We start from the raw sequence: 19,710 nt of genomic DNA, 5'->3' as shown, positions 1-19,710 counted from the left end.
TATGCTTTGGCCATCTGGACCTTCATGGCAGTGTAGATGGATTCCGGGACATAAGAGAAATCCTGCTTAGAAAGGCTACAGCAGCAACGTATAGTCACAGAATCATAGAATTACAGAATGAATCATAGAATGGTTAGGTTTGGAAGGGACCTTACAGATCATCTGGTTACAACCCCCCTGCCATGGACAGGGATGCCACACACCGCATAGATTTCCCAGGGCCCCCATCCAACCTGGTCTCGAACACTTCAAGGGGTGGGGCATCCACAGCTTCTCTGGGCAACCTGTTCCAGTGCCTCACCACCCTCTGAGTTGAGTTTCCTCCTAACCTCTAATCTAAATCTCCCCTCTTTTAGTTTAAAATCATTCCCTCTTGTCCTATCACTATCTGCCCATGTAAAAAGTCACTGTCCAACTTTTTTGTAACCACCCTTTAAGTATTGAAAGGCTGTAATGAGGTCTTCGCAGAGCCTTCTCTTCTCCAGGCTGAACAGCCCCAGCTATCTCAGCCTTTCTCCATAGGAAGGGTGCTCCATCCCTCTGATCATCTTCGTGGCCCTCCTTTGGACTCAATCCAACAGATTCACACCCTTCTTATGCTGGGGGCCCCAGACCTGGATGGAGGGCTCCAAGTGGGGCCTTGCAAAGGCAGAGCAGAGGGGGACAATCACCTCCTTCCTCTGCTGCCCATCCCTCTGGTGATGCAGCCCAGGATGCAGTTGGCCTTCTGAGCTGCAAGCATGCACTGCTGGCTCATGCTTTAGTGCCTGAGCAAAATTCAGATGTTAGAGGACATCTAGAGACAGCATCTAAATGTCTCTGCTCCAAAAGCTAGTGGTCTTTAACATCTCGTTTAGAAGTAAATGCATTGGACCAACAGCTCCTGCCTAAATTTTTGTTTTCAGCCCTTGCTAAAGCACATCCAGACTGAACAGTCTAAACATCTGCCTCAACATCAACACCCTAAGCTGGAATATAAGAGCAGGGCAGGATCTAATAGTGATGGTGTTACATGACTGAAGGAAGACAATTAGATAAACAGAAAGATTGGGGTTCATCCCAACTAAACCTCAGTCATCTGCAGTGTGGATATCTACATTGTAGCTCATTGCTCACCTTTGAAGTTTCTTTATTTAAAGTAGGTATCTACTTTAGATTGAAATTTGTGATACCAATTATAAATGTAGTTGTATACTACTAATTCAAATGAGCATATCTAGATTTGATGAATTATACTGAAAAAAAAAAAAAAAAAAGCAATACTTGCATAGGAAGTACCTAAGAAATGCCATGGCGTTTTTAAGGACTGAGCTGATTAGTCTTTTCTGGAAAAGAACTGCACTTAACAGTACTGCAAAATCCAAAATTGGTCTATGACATCCCCAGATAGTTCTCTTCTGTAAGAGGAAAAATAACTCGATGCTGAATCCATGTTATTGCTTCATAAGTTTATAAAATTTTCATATCCAAGGATTGGCCAGGCAAGACACGAGGGAAAGTTATCAAGAGAGCTTAGCTCAAAATGATGTAATAGCAACTATGCAAGGAGTTTATTAGGATTTAAGAAATGAAGATGAAGAAAGGGCAGGGGAGAACTATGATGGGCAAGATGAATAGTGGAGTCATTACTCATTCTGAGCCACTAGGGTAGGTAATCAATTCCATCTCTGCCCTTGATAAGAGATTTAAATAGGGTGTCAACTTTGGGCTTGCAAAGCTTTGGCTTTTGTCAGTGAAACCCATCTGACTGTACAGCTGAGCCATGTTACAACCACCTGAGATACAGGCCCGTTTGCACTGATTTTAATTCATTGCCCATCTGACTTAACTTTAGTTTGACAGGACACACTTCGATTCAGCCTAACTGCACTCAGTAAGAAGCAGGAGCAGATCTGGATTACCAGTAGTCAAAGACTGAGCTTTCAAGCTGTCTAACAGTATTGATGGGGAAATTATTCTATTTAGTCTGTGTTTGGCTTTGTTCATAGTGTGGCTAATAACACTTACCTTGACTGAGTAAGACAAGAAACTCTATATGAGGCCTAGGTAGTATAGTAGCTGTCTTGCTCCACAGTCCAGCTGGGATTGACTTGGTTCTGAGAATAATTTGGAGTAAAAATTATGCAATTAATTATAAAGAACCCTAAATTCTAGTGGTGATAGAATTGTCCCTAAAATGTTTACTAGGATTTTTTCAAAAAAGCAATATTTTCCAAGACTTTTTTTTTTTTTTTTTTTTTTGGTAAGAAATGTATTAGTACATCAGTGTGGAGGAGTGGAGGAGTAGGTAAGGTATTTTCTTGATGACAGCATCTGCCAGAGGTGGATGTTGTGCTGGTTTTTTTTTGTTGTTGTTTGTTTGTTTTGCTTTTTTTTTGTTTGTTTTATAGTCATTACTATAAAAAAAATGAGGCAAAAAAGTCATTAAATGTCTCCACCTTCATAGAAAAATGGAATCATAGAATCATTGAATAAATCATTGAATGTTTTGGGTTGGAAGGAACCTTAAAGATCATCTAGTTCCAGCCCCCCTGCCATGGGCAGGGATGCCACACGCTCCATAGATGGCCCAGGGCCCCCATCCAACCTGGCTTTGAACACCTCCAGGGATACGGCATCCACAGCTTCTCTGGGCAACCTATCCCAGTGCCTCACCACCCTCTGAGTGAAAAATTTCCTTCTAACATCTCATCTAAATCTCCCCTCTTTAGGTTTTAAACCATTCTCCCTTGTCCAATCATTATCTGCCCATGTAAAAAGTAACTTTCCATCATTTTTTAGGCCCCCGGTAAGTACTGAAAGTCTGCAATAGGGTCTTCCTGCAGCTTTTTCTCCTACAGGATGAGCATCCCAAGCCCTCTTAACTTTTCTTCATAGGAGAGGTGCAGCAGCTCATATTTGTGGCCCTCCTCTGGACCTGCTCTAAAAGGTCCACATCCTTCATCTGATGGGGCTCCCAGACTTCGATACGGTACTCCAAGTGGGGCCTCATGAGGGCACCCCAGGATGCAGTTGAACTTCTGGGTTGCAAGCATGCATTGCTGGCTCATGTAGAGCTTTTTGTCCAAAAGAACTCCCCAAGACCTTCTCTGCAGGGCTGCTCTCAATGAGTTCTTCTCCCAGTCTGTCCTCATGTCTGGGATTGCCCCGACCCAGGCGCAGCACCTTGCACTTGGTCTTGTTGAACCTCATTAGGTGCACATGGGCCCACTTCTCCAGCTTGTCCAGGTCCCTGTGGATGGCACCCCGTCCTTCTGTTGTATCAACTGTACCACTCAGCTTGGTGTCATCTGCAAACTCAATGAGAGTGCACTCCCTCCCATTCTTTCTGTCATTGATAAAGATATTAAACAGTACCAGTCCCAAGATGGACCCCTGAGGGACACCACTCGTCACCAGGCTCCACCTGGACCTAGAACTGTTGACCACATCTCTCTGGGTGGCGCCATCCAGCCAATTCCTTATATACCAAATAGTCCACCCTTCAAATCCATCTCTCTCCAATTTGGAGATCCAAATGTCATGTGGGACCATGTCAAAAGCTTTACAGAAGTCCAGGTAGATGACATCAGTCAGTCTCCCCTTCGTGCATGATGCAGTTATTTCATCATAGAAGGCCACCAGACTGGTCAGGCACAATTTGGCCTTGGTGAAGCCATGCTGGCTGTCTCGGGTCACCTCAAGGAGGTGCAGGTCCTGCATGTGCCTTGACATTGCTTCCAGGAGGATCTGTTCCATGATCTTGCAGGCACAGAGGTGAGGCTCACCGGTCTGTAGTTCCCTGGGTCCTCCTTTGTACCCTTGTTAAAAATGGGAGTGATGTTTCCCTTTTTCCAGTGACCAGGGACTTCACCTGGCTGCCAGGACTTTTCAAATATGATGGAGAGAGGCTTGGCAACCCCACCAGCCAGTTCCCTCAGGATCCTGGGATGTGTAGCATCAGGCCCCATAGACTGTACCTGTTCAGTTCATCGGGTGGTCTTGAACCCACTCTTTGCTGACAGTGGGAGGGACTTTGCTCCCTCAGTCTTCTTCTACAGGTTTGGGGAAACGAGAGACATGGGAAGCCTGACTGTCAGTGAAGACTGAGCCAAAGAAGTTGCTGAGTACCTCAGCCTTCTCCATGTCTGTCATTACCAGCTCTCCCTTCTCATTTGTCAGAGGGGGTACACTTTCCTTGGCCCTTCTTTTCAGAGCAGTGTACCTACAGAATCCCTTCTTGTTATTCTTTGCATCCCTTGCCAAGCTCAGTTCAGTCTGTGCTTTGTCTTTCCTGATCCCATCCCTGCACATCCAGACAGTATCCCTGTTCTCTTCCCAGGCCATATGTACCTGCTTCCTCCACCTCTGCATTTCCTTCTTGCACCTCAGCTCACCAACAGGTCCTTGCTCAGCCATCCAGTCTTCCTGCCTTTCCAGTTTGATTTCTTATACGTGGAGATTGCCTTTTTCCTCATCCTCACTTGTTAGGTAACCATCTGCATCAAAGAGCAGTCCAGTATTTTCCTTTGACCTCCTCTTGCTGTTGACATACTCTAAAATGCCCTTTTTTTTGTTTATTTTTTTCTCTGATATCACACTTGTCAGTGTCAACACAAGCTGAGCTTTGGCTTTGCTTGTTTTCTCCCTGCAGATGTCAACTGCAGCTCTGTACTCTCCTTTTGAAGACCTTGCTTCCAGAGATGATATATTTTGTTTTTCTGCCCAGTTCCAGGCAGAATTCTCTGTTCAATCAAGCAAGTCTTCTGCCTCACTTGCTTGACTTGTGGCACAGTGGGATTGCCTGCTCTTGGGTTTATAAAAGGCATGTCTTGAAAAGCAACCAGCTCTCACAGACACCTAAGCTCTCTAGAGCAGATCCCTAAGGGACATTGCTAACTAGCTCCCTGAGAAACTTAGAGTTTGCTCTCTTAAATCTCAGAGTGGCAACCTTGCTGACCTCTTTTGTCCTTTCACCAAAAATTCTGAACTCAACTATTTAATGACCTCTGTGGCCAAGACAGCTACCTACTGCCACATCTACTGCAAGGCCTTCTGTGTTCTCAAAAAAAAAAAAAACAGATGTAGGAGGCACCTTCACTAGGTGGCTCACTCAGTACTTGTGACAGGAAGTTATCTTCTACATACATTAGGAATTTCCTAGACCTGCTTGTCACAGCAGTTTGTGTCTGGGAATTTGAAATCTCCAGTAACCTTGAATGCAAACGGTTCAGAGATTTTCCCTGGTTGCCTAGAGATTTACTCATCCATGCCATCGTCCTGAGAAGACAGTTGATAGTAGACACCCACAACAACATCTGCTAGCTGTCCCCTTAATTGTCACCCAGAAGCTTTCTACTGTATCACCCCTAACATCAGGGGCTGTACAGTCTTATCTCTCCCTTACATGCAGCACAACAGCTCCACCTTGTCTGTCCTGTCTATGCCTCCTGAATACCTGATAGCTCTTCTTCCCAGCACTGCAGTCATGGGACTTATCCCACCAATGATATCATAACTCTGGGATAGGACCAAAGCTTCCAGTTCATCCCATTTGTCCCTCATACTGTGTGTGTTGGTATACAAACATTTCAGATGTGCTCCTGAACCCACACTGCTCCCCGGCGCAGCACAGATGCTCCCATTAGCTTTGCCACCCTCAGGTGGCATCTGCTTAACCTCAGTGTTCCTAATCATACCCCCCTCTCCCATCGATCCTAGTTTAAAAGCCCTCTCAATCAGTCTCACCAGGTTATGGGCCAAGAAGCATTTCCCTCAATCGAGACAGGTGGGTCCTGTCAGGCTCCAGCAGACTTCTCATCTTGAAGACTCTTCCATGACATAGAACCCAAAAAATCTGGCAGAGGTTTTAGTCTTGGAGCCAGACATTGATGACCTGGGCTCACCTTTTTCTCTTGCTGTCTATCCCTATTACCAGGAGGACTGAGGAAAACACAGAAATGTCAAAAGATGACATTTTTTTCACAAAATACCATTCTTGTTTTCCAGTTGGCCTAAGTTATGAGGTTTTCAAGTGGCCAATTTTAACTCAGAATCTCAATTGATTTGGGGTTCTTCACTGATGTGGACAGGCCCCAGAAAAGCAAGGGTGTTCATTCTTATCATTAAAATATGGCCAAGAGGGCAACCATAAACTTTTCTCTTGGAATTCATCCTTAGCAAAACTGTCAAAATGCTTCTTTGAAAGTGCTGCTTCATCTTCTAGGAGTTCTTATTGTGATAATTTTCCTTTTCCTGTTGCATTTTTACATCCACTTCTGTAATTGTCTTAAGCAATTACAGACACCTTTGACAAATGCATTGGCTGTTTATCACAGTACCTCCTGTAATTGTTTTTCTTGTTGACTGTGGATTTTAGTTTTTCTGTGCTATTACCTTAGCATAAGGATGGATGGGAGGGTTAGGGACTATGCAGGAGGTAAGCAGGACATGCTTCACCACTCACGCTAGACTCACATTCAAACCAATCAAGTGCCCATAAATGCAATTACTACTTTTATAGCTTTTATTACTTATCAATGGTGCATTTGTAATGTTGTGAGGTATTAAAATGCTAATAAGAGAGTGAAGACAAGGTCAACATTTCCTCTATTCTATTTTGCTATTTAGATTAAGTGCAATCCACCCAGGGAACAGTACAAACAAGGACACCCGGGTATGTTAAAATGACAAGAAAAAAAAACTTTGAAGATTTAGGTTCTCGTGTATCTCTCATGTTGTCGAGGATAAAGATCCTAGGATGTGTCAGGCAAATATATTTACCTTTGACTATGGACTTTTTTTTTTTTCCTTGACTAGGAATTTGAAATACTTTAAGATTTTCTGAATTTGGCACAGAAACAACACCCATTGTGCTTACATGGCAACTGGAGCCCAAAATTAAATATCTTGACTATTTTAAAATTAGACACCTCTCCAGGGATTCTGTAACTGCTTGGGACATTTCATGTTAAATTTTTCCTCTAGAGTTGGACCAAGAAAACTCCAACCCACTGAGGTGAGTGGGAAATGCCACAAAAGTTAAAGAGTTCTCGCTCGAGACCCCATTGCTGACTTTCACCACCAAATGCAAAATGAGCTGAGGAGGTAGAAGGAGGAGAGACCTGGCTTTCTGTTTGGGAAGGGAAAGAATTTGGGAAGAACTGAGTAGACAGTGAGGAAATCCTACTGCTTAAATAGGCCAGGTTACAGCTTCTCTGTCTTAGGAGCAGTGGAAATCTCTGAAATAACAGTGGGGCAGAAAGCTGAGTAGTGATGTTCTTAGGCCATTTCATTTTAGTTTTCTGTCAAAGCCCTCACTCATTGCCTCAGGCTCCTTCCCAGGGTAATGGATATAATCTTCAGCTATGATGTAGAGGGCTTGTGAGGATTAACACATTAAATTTTCAAGTGTTACAGTGGTTGAGGAACTGATCTTGTGTTGAATATCAAGCCACCAGTGACTAGGATAATAGGCCTCTGAGCATGCCCACAGTGAACTGGTTGTTTCCTAAACCTGCGATCTCACAGGCAATGATGTATTCTGTGCTCTCCCTCCTGACTCCTGGATGTGTGATACATGAAACACCGAGCAGTCTTAGATTATTTATACTCCGATTTCAGACCTCTGTCTTCAGAAGCAGTTTCCCAGAAAATACATACTAAATAGATCCTTTGCTTACTTTTTCAGAAAGCACAGGCATCACCTACATTTTTATGTAGCTTTTCTCAACACAAGGCAATAGCAGTCTTGGGGATTTATGCTGGCAGACTTGGCAGCCTTCTCATGTTTACATGGGCTGTAAGATCATCCAACTTGAAGCTCCATTCCTTCTTAGTTACAAATTAGGCTGCTATCTGAAGAGGTTCAGATATGTTGAAATTATTGTTACTGGAATTTACTATGGCTTGGTAGAGTCATGGTCTGGAATAACTCACAACAATCTCTAACGTACATGACAGCAGAACTGGGTGTACTCCCTCCATCATTCTAGCCAGAGATAAACTGGTCAGGGTTATTCTCACCTTTGTCACTTTTCAGCTGGATGAAGTGGCAGGAAGGTTGTAAAGCTTAAGAAACCCTAGGTGATACAGCCCACTGCAGACACCCACTGGCTATGGCATACAAATCCTTCCCTGCCTACCATACCTAACCAGCAAATAGCACATAAAGTGCAAAGTCCTCCCACCTGCTTTGAAGTCTTCAATGCATAAAGTGTGGAAAAACAAGTCAGTCTCTAGCCTGAAGGCAAGGGTTGAGAGGATTTCTTTAGGCAAAGAATTCAAGAGTGGTAAAACTCTGTTGTGTTAGAAGCAGAAGTCTTTCCTGGGAATTTGTCTCCGTCTGTAAATGGGTTTACAGGGTGAATAAAGATCACGAGGAATACCAACTCTCTTCCATATGATATGCAAACCACTTGCATATCCATATTACCAAGGGTAGGTTCAGACACCAAGCTCCTCAGCACATGCACTGAGATGACCAGAAGCACAGCAGTCTCAGAAGCCAGTCAGCCACTGTAGTGTGGCACTATGGCCAGCCACCATGTCCCGTTGAGAGGCTGTCTTCAGAAAGCAGAAGGATATGAGCTTTCTGCATGCATTATTCTTGGACTTGATGATACTGAAGGTCTTTTCCAACTTAGATGATCCTATGATTTTATTACACTGTGGTGGTTTTACTCAGCTGGGCAGCCAAGCTCTACCACATCTACTCTCCCTACTCAAAGGGAAAGGGGGAGAAAATACGATGAAAAGGGCTCAGGCATTGAGATAAGGGCAGGGAGAGCACTCACCAGTTATTGTCACAGGCAAAACAGTCTCAGCATAGGGAGATGAATATAATTTATTACCCAGCACTAACAAGCTAAAGAAGTAAGAAACTAAAAACAAACTAAAAACATCCCCCCCCCCCCCCCCCCCCCGCCTTCCACTTCTACCCCCCGAGTGGCGCAGGGGAACGGGGACTGGGGGCTGTGGTCAGTCCCTGACGCTTCACCTCCGTTGCTCCTCCACGGTCCCTCCCTGCCCCTGCTCCATGGGGTCCCTCCCACGGGATGCCGTCCTTCCCGAACTGAGCCTGCGGGGGCTGCCCACAGGCAGCAGCTCTTCAGGAACTGCTCCCACACGGCTCCGTCCCACGGGGTCCATCCCCCAGGAGCAAACTGCTCCAGCACGGGTCCCCCACGGGCGGCAGCTCCCCCCAGACCCCCTGCTCCTGCGTGGGCTCCTCTCCACGGGCTGCAGCTCCGGCCCGGGGCCTGCTCCTGCGGGGGCTCTCCATGGGCCGCAGCCTCCTCCAGGCCACATCCACCTGCTCCACCGGGGGCTCCTCCACGGGCTGCAGCGTGGAGATCTGCTCCGTGTGGGACCCGTGGGCTGCAGGGGGACAGCCTGCTCCACCAGGGGCCTCTCCACAGGCCGCAGGGGAACTGCTGCTGCGTGCCTGGAGCACCTCCTGCCCTCCTGCTGCACTGACTTTGTAGGAATTTATCTCTCACTCCTCTCTCCCAGCTGCTGTTGCACAACAGTTTTGTTTTGTTTTGTTCTGCTTTTTCCTTTTCTTAAATCTGCTCTCCCAGAGGCACAAACAACATCGCTCAGGGGCTCAGTTTTGGCCAGCAGCGGGTCCCTGTGGAGCCGGCTGAAGCTGGCCCTTATCTAACATGGGGCAGCTGCTGGGCTCTTCTCACAGAGGCCACACTTGCAGCCCCCCGCTACCAAAACCTTGCCATGTAAACCCAAGACAGATTCTTAAAGAAAAATACTAATGCACATCTCTCTTTGCCTAAAGGGAGAACATGTGGGAGAAAACCGTTTGCGGATATTAGTATTTTTTTCACGTGTAGTACTGCGAAAATGGTTTAATACCGCAGAAGTAAGTTCAATGTTAGGATCCCTGCACTAGATAGGATAGGACAGGGAAGTAGAACACTGCTCATATCCATGCCTTCTTTGACAGAGTATACTCTGGGCTTGCATCTGAATGATTCTTGCGAAACAGCTGATTTGGGTGCAGCAGTAAGTCAATAATAAAACCGTAAAAAGCGAAGGGCTCAGCTCTCTGCTGTTTTATGCCTTGCAGGTAATCATCTGCCTCTCTGCAAGGTGTGTGAGGAATTGTCCCAAAGCAGGGCTGTAACTTCTAGCACTCACTTTTTTTCAGGTATAAATTACTGTGCAAAATGCAGCGCATTGGAGAAACAAGCCCAATGGAGTTGTTTAGTTGTAAAGCTGGTCCAAGAGAGGTCTGACTCAAGCCATACAGATTTAAATCACTAGAAGGAAAGGGTTATGAACATTTAAAACCTTTGCAAATGAATGGTACACAAAATCTCACCGTCCATAAGGTTTACTTATCCTTTACCCTTAAGTAATCGATTTTATTATTCCTGATAATAATCCATCCCTGATAAAGGGAGCTGGGGATGTAGACAGGAAAAAGGGAATTTAAAAGGGGAAGAGTAACATAATTGTTTTCATGTCCTCTTTTCTGAAGAAAACTGTTTCATTTTTTTTTCTTGACTGCAAACAATGGAAAGGCTAGAGAAATCAGAAGCTTGTCTGTTGTTGATTGTTGTTGTTGTTGTTGCTATTTCCTACACCAAACCTTACACTATAATTGGAGAAAAGCTAAATTAGCAGCTTTTCATTAATGAGATCTGTGGTTGCATTTTAATAGGTTAGCTAAATTATGCTTCATGAATGGAATACTAAATTTGCTGACAACAAAGCAAAACAACTTTGTTTTCAGAGACTTGTGTGTTCAAAGGTCATCGATCTTTTTAACTGTATTTCCTTTGTGCTGTGTCTTCAGAGATGGATAGCACCAGAGTTGGGAGTGGGGGTAGGAGCCAAACATTCTTGTCAACTTTATAAAATTTGGGGATAATATATATTTTACTGAAGGTGACTTCTTTCTCCTTGAACTAAGAGATTTAATTTTCTCAAAAGCTGTCAGATACTGGTGGATCTTAGTAGCAACCAGAGGCAACGTCTGGTCTGATATTTTTTAAAATCAATTCAAAAAGGAAAAGGGAAAAAAAAAAGTTTACTAAGCACTCTTAAAAAACTAATCTCTTCACTTTGGTTGCTGCTCAAGACAAGATTTTTTCTAAAATCAAAAACATGATAATTGATTAACAAAAAAATAGTCTTAGGTTATTGAACAAGACGCAGAGGGTCAGAGGTGAAGTAAAATACCAGTGAAGTAAAATATGTTAGCTTACATTTCTCTTACTTTGTATTTACTAGGAGGTTAGAAGTTGTGCATACAGGGTTACTTTCCAATGTCTAAGAGCATCAAATGACTATTACATTATTTGCCCCTTCCACATTTCAAAGTAGCGAAGCTCAGGTCTGTGAAATTTATTAATTATTATTGAGTGGATCAGGTAGCAGAGTCATGCCAGTTCTCCATGAACATTAAAGACCTTCAGGCACAGCAATTTTTCCAGTGTGTCTTTAGTCAAATTATCACTCTTCTTTTTCCTCCATGGAGAGCCTAACATATCTGGGGGCTGTTCCTCAGACAGTGGGTACATTTCATGGTGTTGCATGTAGCTGGTAGGCATTTGGGAAACATTTTGAAATTAATGGCCCTCTCTTTGTAGATTACCACTATCATTGTTTTTGTTTGTTTATTTATTAAAAAAAAAAAAAGTTTTCCCTGCTTGTGCATGATATTTTTAATATTAGTCATTTTTTCTCTTATGTGCATATATCCCCTTCAAAGCATGGAAAATTGGCCTTTTTTGATGCCAGAGATTGTTTAAATAGGGAATAGGGTTTGCAGACACAAACAAGTTCTTTCTCTTTGATTCACTTTTTGCTTAAAAAATTGTTCTGAGAACAACGGCAGTACTTCATGGTGTTGTTTGTTGGTGGTGGTGGTTGTTTGTTTGTTCATTTGTTTTGTTTTGGCTGGGATATACCAAACAGCCCACTTTGTGAGAAGCTCAATTATTCTGTGACTATACTGAGATCCTTCTAAAAAACGTGTCTTTTTCAAACTTGTAGAATAGCCACTTGTAGAACGACCCCATAGCCAGGGTCCCATACTTTGGATTTCAGACAAATATATTGATGTTTGCTTTCCCAGAGAGCTTGTAGCCCTGTAATAACAACTGTAAAGAAAGAGGTGGATGGACCAGAGGGTTTTCTCATGCTTCCAGTAAAAATGCCTCAGTCACAAATGTAAAGGAATACAGTCAATATTACATCAGTCTGTGTTTTATATTTAGACCTTTTTCTTTCTTGTGACTATTAAAATGAAATTCTCACCCCTGTCCTATATTTTTATAGATCTTTTAAATGTCCTTTGTTTTGCCTGTTTTGATTACTTTATTAAAATTTTCCTGGGTATTACAAATTCTCTTGGCTAGTTCTCCCAGAAAAACAAAAGCTCATTTTGTTCTGTCCTCCCTTCATCCAGTCTTATGTTCCCAACTGATTTTATTCACTGATCTTTCCTCTTCTGTCAGCCCTTCTCCCCATTACAGATAGGAATTACACTGGTGACCTTATACAAGAGTGGTAATGTACTCTTGTGGCTAGTTCGTTCTGCTAATTCAACAGCTGCAAGTGTCTGGGCGCATCTACACAATGAGCAGCAACAGTTTTGGCATGGGGAAAAGACAAAATTCAGAGTATGGTACATGCTGTAGTCTCTTTCACCCTTGTTTCTGCCTTTCCACACAGGGATAGTAGGTGACACAGTAGGTGGCATTAATTCTGCTAGCTTAGGGTTGCATTAAGAGAGTTTCTTTTCTTCTTGGATGATCAGAAGACACAGAGGGTGGTCTAATCTGATCTAATCCATTCTTTCAGCAGCTGCCATTGTAGCTTTCTCTTGTCATACTCTGTATGCTTTCAAAACCTTTACATACGATCAGTTCTCCGTATGACCGTACAAAATATCAAAAAGCTCTAAAGGATGCGTTGTGTCAGAAAAGGTGATACACATCTGTTCAAACAGAAATATCGACAAGGTAATTGTCTACATGTGAACAAGTCATCTAGTTGATGTAGCTGAAGAAAAGCAGGCAAGAGGTGATTCATCTTGTAAAATAGAGAGCTAAAACAGATCAGATGATTCATGTCTTGAGGGTGCTTATTTCTTTTCATCGACGCTAATTGGAGCTAGTTCTGACAGAGGTTTCTACATTACAAACATTTAAAGCCAGGTGAAAGAGTTCTTCCCAAAGGCATTTTAAATAGAAATAGACTTTCACCCTATCACCGAGTAATTAGCTATATTTTAAATAAGGATCCTGTGGTGGTGATAGGTTGATAACATTTTGGTTATCTAACTTACTGATAAACACAAACAAGATCTTTACTTGTTATGAGAAGAAATTTATATTGAACATCATAGAACATCACCATAGAATGACTTGGGTTAGAGGGGACCTTAAAGATCATCTAGTTCCAACCCCACAGCTATGGGCAGGGATGACACACACTACATAGATGGCCCAGGGACCCATCCAACCTGGCCTTAAACACCTCCAGGGATGGGGCATCCACAGCTTCTCTGGGCAACCTGTTCCAATGCCACACCACCATCTGGGTGAAAAATTTCCTCCCAATATCTCATCTAAATCTACCCTCTTTAGGTTTAAAACCATTCCCCCTCATCCTATCACTATCTGCTCATGTAAAAAGTAACTATCCATCTTTTTTATAGTCCCCCTTTAAGTATTGAAAGTCTGCAATGACTTTTCTTCTCCAGACTGAGCATCCCAAGCTCCCTCAGCCTTTTTTTCATAGGAGAGGTGTTCCAGCTCTCTGATCAACTTCATGGCCTTCTGGGCTGCAAGTGTGCACTGCTGGCTCATGTAGAGCTTTTTGTCCAAAAGAACTCCCCAAGACCTTCTCTGCAGGGCTGCTCTCAATGAGTTCTTCTCCCAGTCTGTCCTCATGTCTGGGATTGCCCCGACCCAGGCGCAGCACCTTGCACTTGGACTTGTTGAACCTCATTAGGTGCACATGGGCCCACTTCTTCAGCTTGTCCAGGTCCCTGTGGATGGCATCCCCGTCCTTCTGTTGTATCAACTGTACCACTCAGCTTGGTGTCATCTGCAAACTCAATGAGGGTGCACTCTCTCCTACTCTCTATGTCACTGATAAAGATATTAAACAGTACCAGTCCCAAGATGGACCCCTGAGGGACACCACTCGTCACCAGCCTCCACCTGGACCTAGAGCTGTTGACCACATCTCTCTGGGTGGCGCCATCCATCCAATTCCTTATATACCAAATAGACCACCCTTCAAATCCATCTCTCTCCAATTTGGAGATCCAAATGTCATGTGGGACCATGTCAAAAGCCTTACAGAAGTCCAGGTAGATGACATCAGTCAGTCTCCCCTTCATGCATGATGCAGTCATTACATCATAGAAGGCCACCAGACTGGTCAGGCACAATTTGGCCTTGCTGAAGCCATGCTGGCTGTCTCGGGTCACCTCAAGGAGGGGCAGGTCCTGCATGTGCCTTGACATTGCTTCCAGGAGGATCTGTTCCATGATCTTGCAGGCACAGAGGTGAGGCTCACCGGTCTGTAGTTCCCTGGGTCCTCCTTTGTACCCTTGTTAAAAATGGGAGTGATGTTTCCCTTTTTCCAGTCACCAGGGACTTCACCTGGCTGCCAGGACTTTTCAAATATGATGGAGAGAGGCTTGGCAATGCCACCAGCTGGTTCCTCAGGACCCTGGGATGTGTTGCATCAGGCCCCATAGACTGTACCTGTTCAGTTCATCGGGTGGTCTTGAACCCACTCTTTGCTGACAGTGGGAGGGACTTTGCTCCCTCAGTCTTCTTCTACAGGTTTGGGGAAACGAGAGACATGGGAAGCCTGACTGTCAGTGAAGACTGAGCCAAAGAAGTTGCTGAGTACCTCAGCCTTCTCCATGTCTGTCATTACCAGCTCTCCCTTCTCATTTGTCAGAGGGGGTACACTTTCCTTGGCCCTTCTTTTCTGGTCAATGTACCTACAGAATCCCTTCTTGTTATTCTTTGCATCCTTTGCCAATGTAATGAGTTCATTGGTATTGGTGAGCACTACTTCCAGTAACTCTTCTCCTCCAGTTGGTTTATCTAAAACTTGGACCATGAAGTTATCCTCAACACACTCCAGGAGTCTTCTGGATTGTTTACAGCCTGCTGTGTCACTTTCCCAGCAGACATTCAGGTGGCTGAAGTCCCCAATCAGGATAAGAGCATGTGTGTGCAATGCTTCTTGTATCTGAAGTAAGAGGGCGTTGTCAACAGGCTCCCCTTGATCAGGTTGCCTGCAGTAGACTCCAGCCTCTTTATTGGACTGGTCCTTAATTTTTGCCCATAAGCTGTCAACCTTTTCGAGGCTGTTTCATTACCTTTTTAGAGAAGCCCTCCCTAATTCTTCTGGGACAATTCATGGGTGTTTCCCTGTTGTTTCATAAAGTGTCAGTGTTCCCTGGTTCTTCTCTGTCATTCAGAAGTATATCTCCTTTCCCAGAGTTTAAAGCTCTGATAACAGTTCGAGCCAGCTTGCTTCCCAGAACACTCTTGCCCCACCTGGTCAGGTGTGCCCTATCCGGCGTCAACATGCACAGTCAATTGAAGGTGTGTCTGAGATCACAGAACCCCAAACCCTGAGCATGGCACCAGCCATGCCACCAATCACTCACCTGATCCATTTGTCTCCTTCTTCTTGGGTCCCAGTCTCTAACTGGGAGGACAGAGGAGAACACTAGCTGCACTCTCAATCCCTTCAACATCTTTTTCAGGGACATAAAATCCCTTTTTGAGGGACATAAAATCCCACTGTAGCCTCATTTGACCCTATATTAAAGAGTAGGAATGGGACAGAACCTCAAACTTTCTGACTAATCAGCTTTCCATGGGTTTGAAGCATCCAGTAGCCCGAAGTCTGATGATTAGTTCTCCTCTTCAGCAGAAGTAGATATTCCTTTGCAGCAGGTATGTAGTAGCTGAGTGTTTCATTTGCACACTTACTGCACTTTTATCATGCACGTTTGAATTCACAGTTGTGCCGATCCTTTATCAAGTCTACATCAGTCAAATTACAAGACTCCTGTTTTGACTGTTTCTTCCAGGTAGTTATGCCTCTCGTTATTACCTGCATCAAAATTCTCACTATTTCTTCACATACAATAAGAATATAATCAGATGTGTAACTTCCCTTCTCCATTTCCAGGATTCCCATCAACTGATAATGAGTTAACTACAGTGTGCTTTCGGCACCAGAGGGGTTAGGGGCTTTTTTTTTTGATACCTGCTGAAAGAGAATGAGCTGGTGAAACAGTCTGTTTCATGCCCTTCTCTAATTTGTTCTCATTTCCTAAAATAACTGCCCTTCTTGAAGGACACAACTGAACTTGCGGTACAGTTAGAAGGCATATTTGGTGAAACGGCTTGTGATTTAGGCCCTCCTAGAGTACTTTGAAGTGCAAATGCTGTGATAAGACACCATATCTCAAGGAAACTTCCATAGGAAAAGTATTAGGATCCCTCCAAGGGCAGCTCAACAATAAGACCATTAAACCTAAAGTAATACAACTAGGTCATGGGGGATAAGGTCAGAGATGCAAGGCTTTTGTATTGTACAATGAATGTGAATGAGAGCTGAGCCACTGAAGAAGTAGTAATAAAAAACATGCTATCAGAACTAGTTTGTTACACAAACTAGCTGACACATCTCAGGGGTCAGCATGAAAACTTGCTGAATGGACAGTACTGATGATAAAGTACAAGATTGCAAATGATACTTAATGATGGCTGTATAGTGTGTGCTCTCTTTATATATGTTTGGTGTTTTCAGTATGGAAGATCTGCGGAGAGACATACCCACATCATGGTTACAAAAGGAAAAGAATACAGTAGAAAAAATAAAACAAGCTCTCCTGCTGTCGTTATAAGCTATAAAATGCAGTGACAACAATGTATTTTCTCTACAAGACAAGGGTCTTCCTTCAAAGTAGCATGGAGGCAGATGAGGAGATGGAAGGGATAGAGAAGCAGATCATGTTCTTGTTAGTTTAATGATTTATGTCTGGGTTTGTTTGTCTTCGGTGTGATTAATTACTTCCAATTATGTGCTGCCACAAAGTCTGCTCTGTACAGAAACGATGCATCCTTGTGGGTGGGATCTCTTAATCTGTGGATGAATCAACCCTGAAAATGTCCCAGTGATCTTATGTCTGACACATTTTTACTTTTATAAGACAGAAATTAAATGACATGAGGCAATCTGGGAAAAAGAGAGACAAACGAGCACAGCCAGATTTTTATTTTATTTTTTTTCAGTATCTTCTAATTCTGAGTGTGCTCCTTATTTTTGCACACCTTTCCACACTCACAACTCTTTGTTGTAGCTATTGCGTGTTCCAAAAAAGCACGATTACCCTTTATTCAGACACCAGACAACAAACATGGGAAAGAAAAGCAGCAGCTGACTGTATGGACAGATGCTGTAGGCTGGGCTTGAACCAGATCTCACCCAAGCTTTGCTGTCCCCTTCCCTACAGCATGTGGGAGAACCTGTTATTGCTGAACTCTGGAGTCTAGGTGACACCAGTCAAGTCTGAGAAGTCAGGTGAAAAACATGCCATCCTTCCATGGGGGGTGTGGATGGCATTTCCACTCACACAGTGAGATCAGATAAGTGTCATGCTGGGTTTTGTTTCTCAGGTGGACAGGAAGGAATTATTGGTGAAATTCCCAAGTGATTTCTTTTTAATCAGTAATTTGTGACCCCGTAGGTATCAAGAGATGGGTTTGCAAAACTGCTACTTTATTTCTCACACAGTGCTGAGGAAGGAGAGGAAACAGACATACAGCTGAGCTGATTCTGGGCTTTACCAGGACTGACTGTGTTCAGAGACATGATGAGGACTGAGCCTTGTTGCAAGTCACTTTTGCTTTGTTTCTTCTGGAATTTTCTCAGTATTTCATTGTTGCTGCTGGCTTTTCCTCTGACCTACATTTATTTTTGCTTTTGCCCTTCTGCTAGGCATGTAGCAATGCTTCCCTGGATGCCTTGTCTCCCTTAAAAATCCAACCTTCCCTCAAGGTCCTGTTCATTCACTTGTGTTTTATCAGATAATATTAACCATATAAATTCACCATGAATTGGGGATTTTCCTTTTTCTTTATATCAGAGATGTACATCTGTCATATAACAGGATTGTATGGTAGGTCTGATAAGGAGACAAGAAATTCTGTTTCACTCCCAGATGCATTAAAGGCCAAATTCTGACTCTGGTAGAAAGTTGCCTGAATGTAACTCAGGGTAAAATTTAGCCTGTAGTATAACCTTCCCGTCAGAGCCAACAATTTACTGTCTAGTTTGTGGATAGCATGAAATTAAGCAGAACCACTATCCCAAACTGTAATAAAATCTATTGACATCCAAACTATGTATTATGCATATGTAGTCTATTATCCTGAGGCAAAAATGCACAGAGGTTTGACAGCAATCTAATGAAGGAATGCAAAAGAAATAGGATTTAAGTAAAAATCTGCAAAAGGACAGAAAAGGTACATGATAGCCAAAGGGTTAGTTCTGTTTAAGATCTGTTTCAAGAAAATGTGAGTCCTGGAGCAGGGAGACGAGTTATGAGCATGACGAGGAAGATTCAGGGGAAATGAATATGGGTGATCAGGAAGGTCTTAAGGATGAAGATTTTTGTTAGGAAATGGGTGTCAGGGCTACAGGAGGTGCTGATGGTGGAGCAGCCAGAGCACTAAATGAGTTTCTGCGATGACGCCGGGGTGGGGAGAAGCAAGAAAAGCAAGAAATCCATGATCTTCAGTGGGGCCAGAGATGAAATGCCTGAAGGGAATCAGTGTTCCTGATGAGTAGGACAGGGCTCCTCCACCGGTTTAAGGGAAGTCTGCTCGGTAATTTCAGCAGCTCTGACCAGCAGGAAACATCACAGCAGCTTCTGCTTTGCCAGCCAGCTGGACATTGAGTTGACACAACAAGTACATTGAAGAGTACAAATAGTAGCAGACTAGACAATGAGAGACTAACCAGCTCCCACAGGAATGAGGGCAGAAACAAATATCAAGACCTGGTAGATCTGTAATTGCAGGCTCCCTCCAGACTGAGGCCTGCCAAGACTCTTAGCAGAAGCGTAGATGAAAAAGTGTTGAGATCTTATCCTTCAGAGAAAAGGCTAACTGTCTCAAGGAATGTTTTTTTCTGCTTTTCTTTAACACAGCTCTTGCTAATCACTTTTTTTTTTTTCTGTATAACTTACATATTTAAAAGTTAGCAGTCATCAACATTACCATCATTAATCTAAAATGTGTCAACATGCTGAATCCTACTGGGATTTTACAATTTATTTTTAATGTGTAAATTGTCTTCAAGAATTAAGTGTACTATGATGTTCATAAAAAGCATATTCTCGCTATCACTGGAGAAATAGAGCTAAATAATAAATTAAAGCCTTTCTGCAAAAGCATTAATTCTTTGCATACATTTGTTTTTAAAGCTCCCTTGTTTGTGAGCAGTGATAAAAAAATATTCTGCACATTTTTTTGCTAGTAATATGAGAAAAGTATAATAGGAAAGTAAAATTAAATTATATGTCATTACTGATGACAACCTGAATAAAACATGGAGAGAGCATTATCAGGCTTCAAGAACTTCTGGCACCTCGACAACAAACAGAAAAAATCTATATACAGTTAAAAGCTCCCACACATTAAAGTACCCCAA

This window comes from Anser cygnoides, chromosome 2 (assembly GCF_040182565.1).
Source record: "Anser cygnoides isolate HZ-2024a breed goose chromosome 2, Taihu_goose_T2T_genome, whole genome shotgun sequence".
In the NCBI taxonomy this organism is placed as follows: Eukaryota; Metazoa; Chordata; class Aves; order Anseriformes; family Anatidae; genus Anser; species Anser cygnoides.
Note: the sequence above shows the minus strand (reverse complement) of the source record.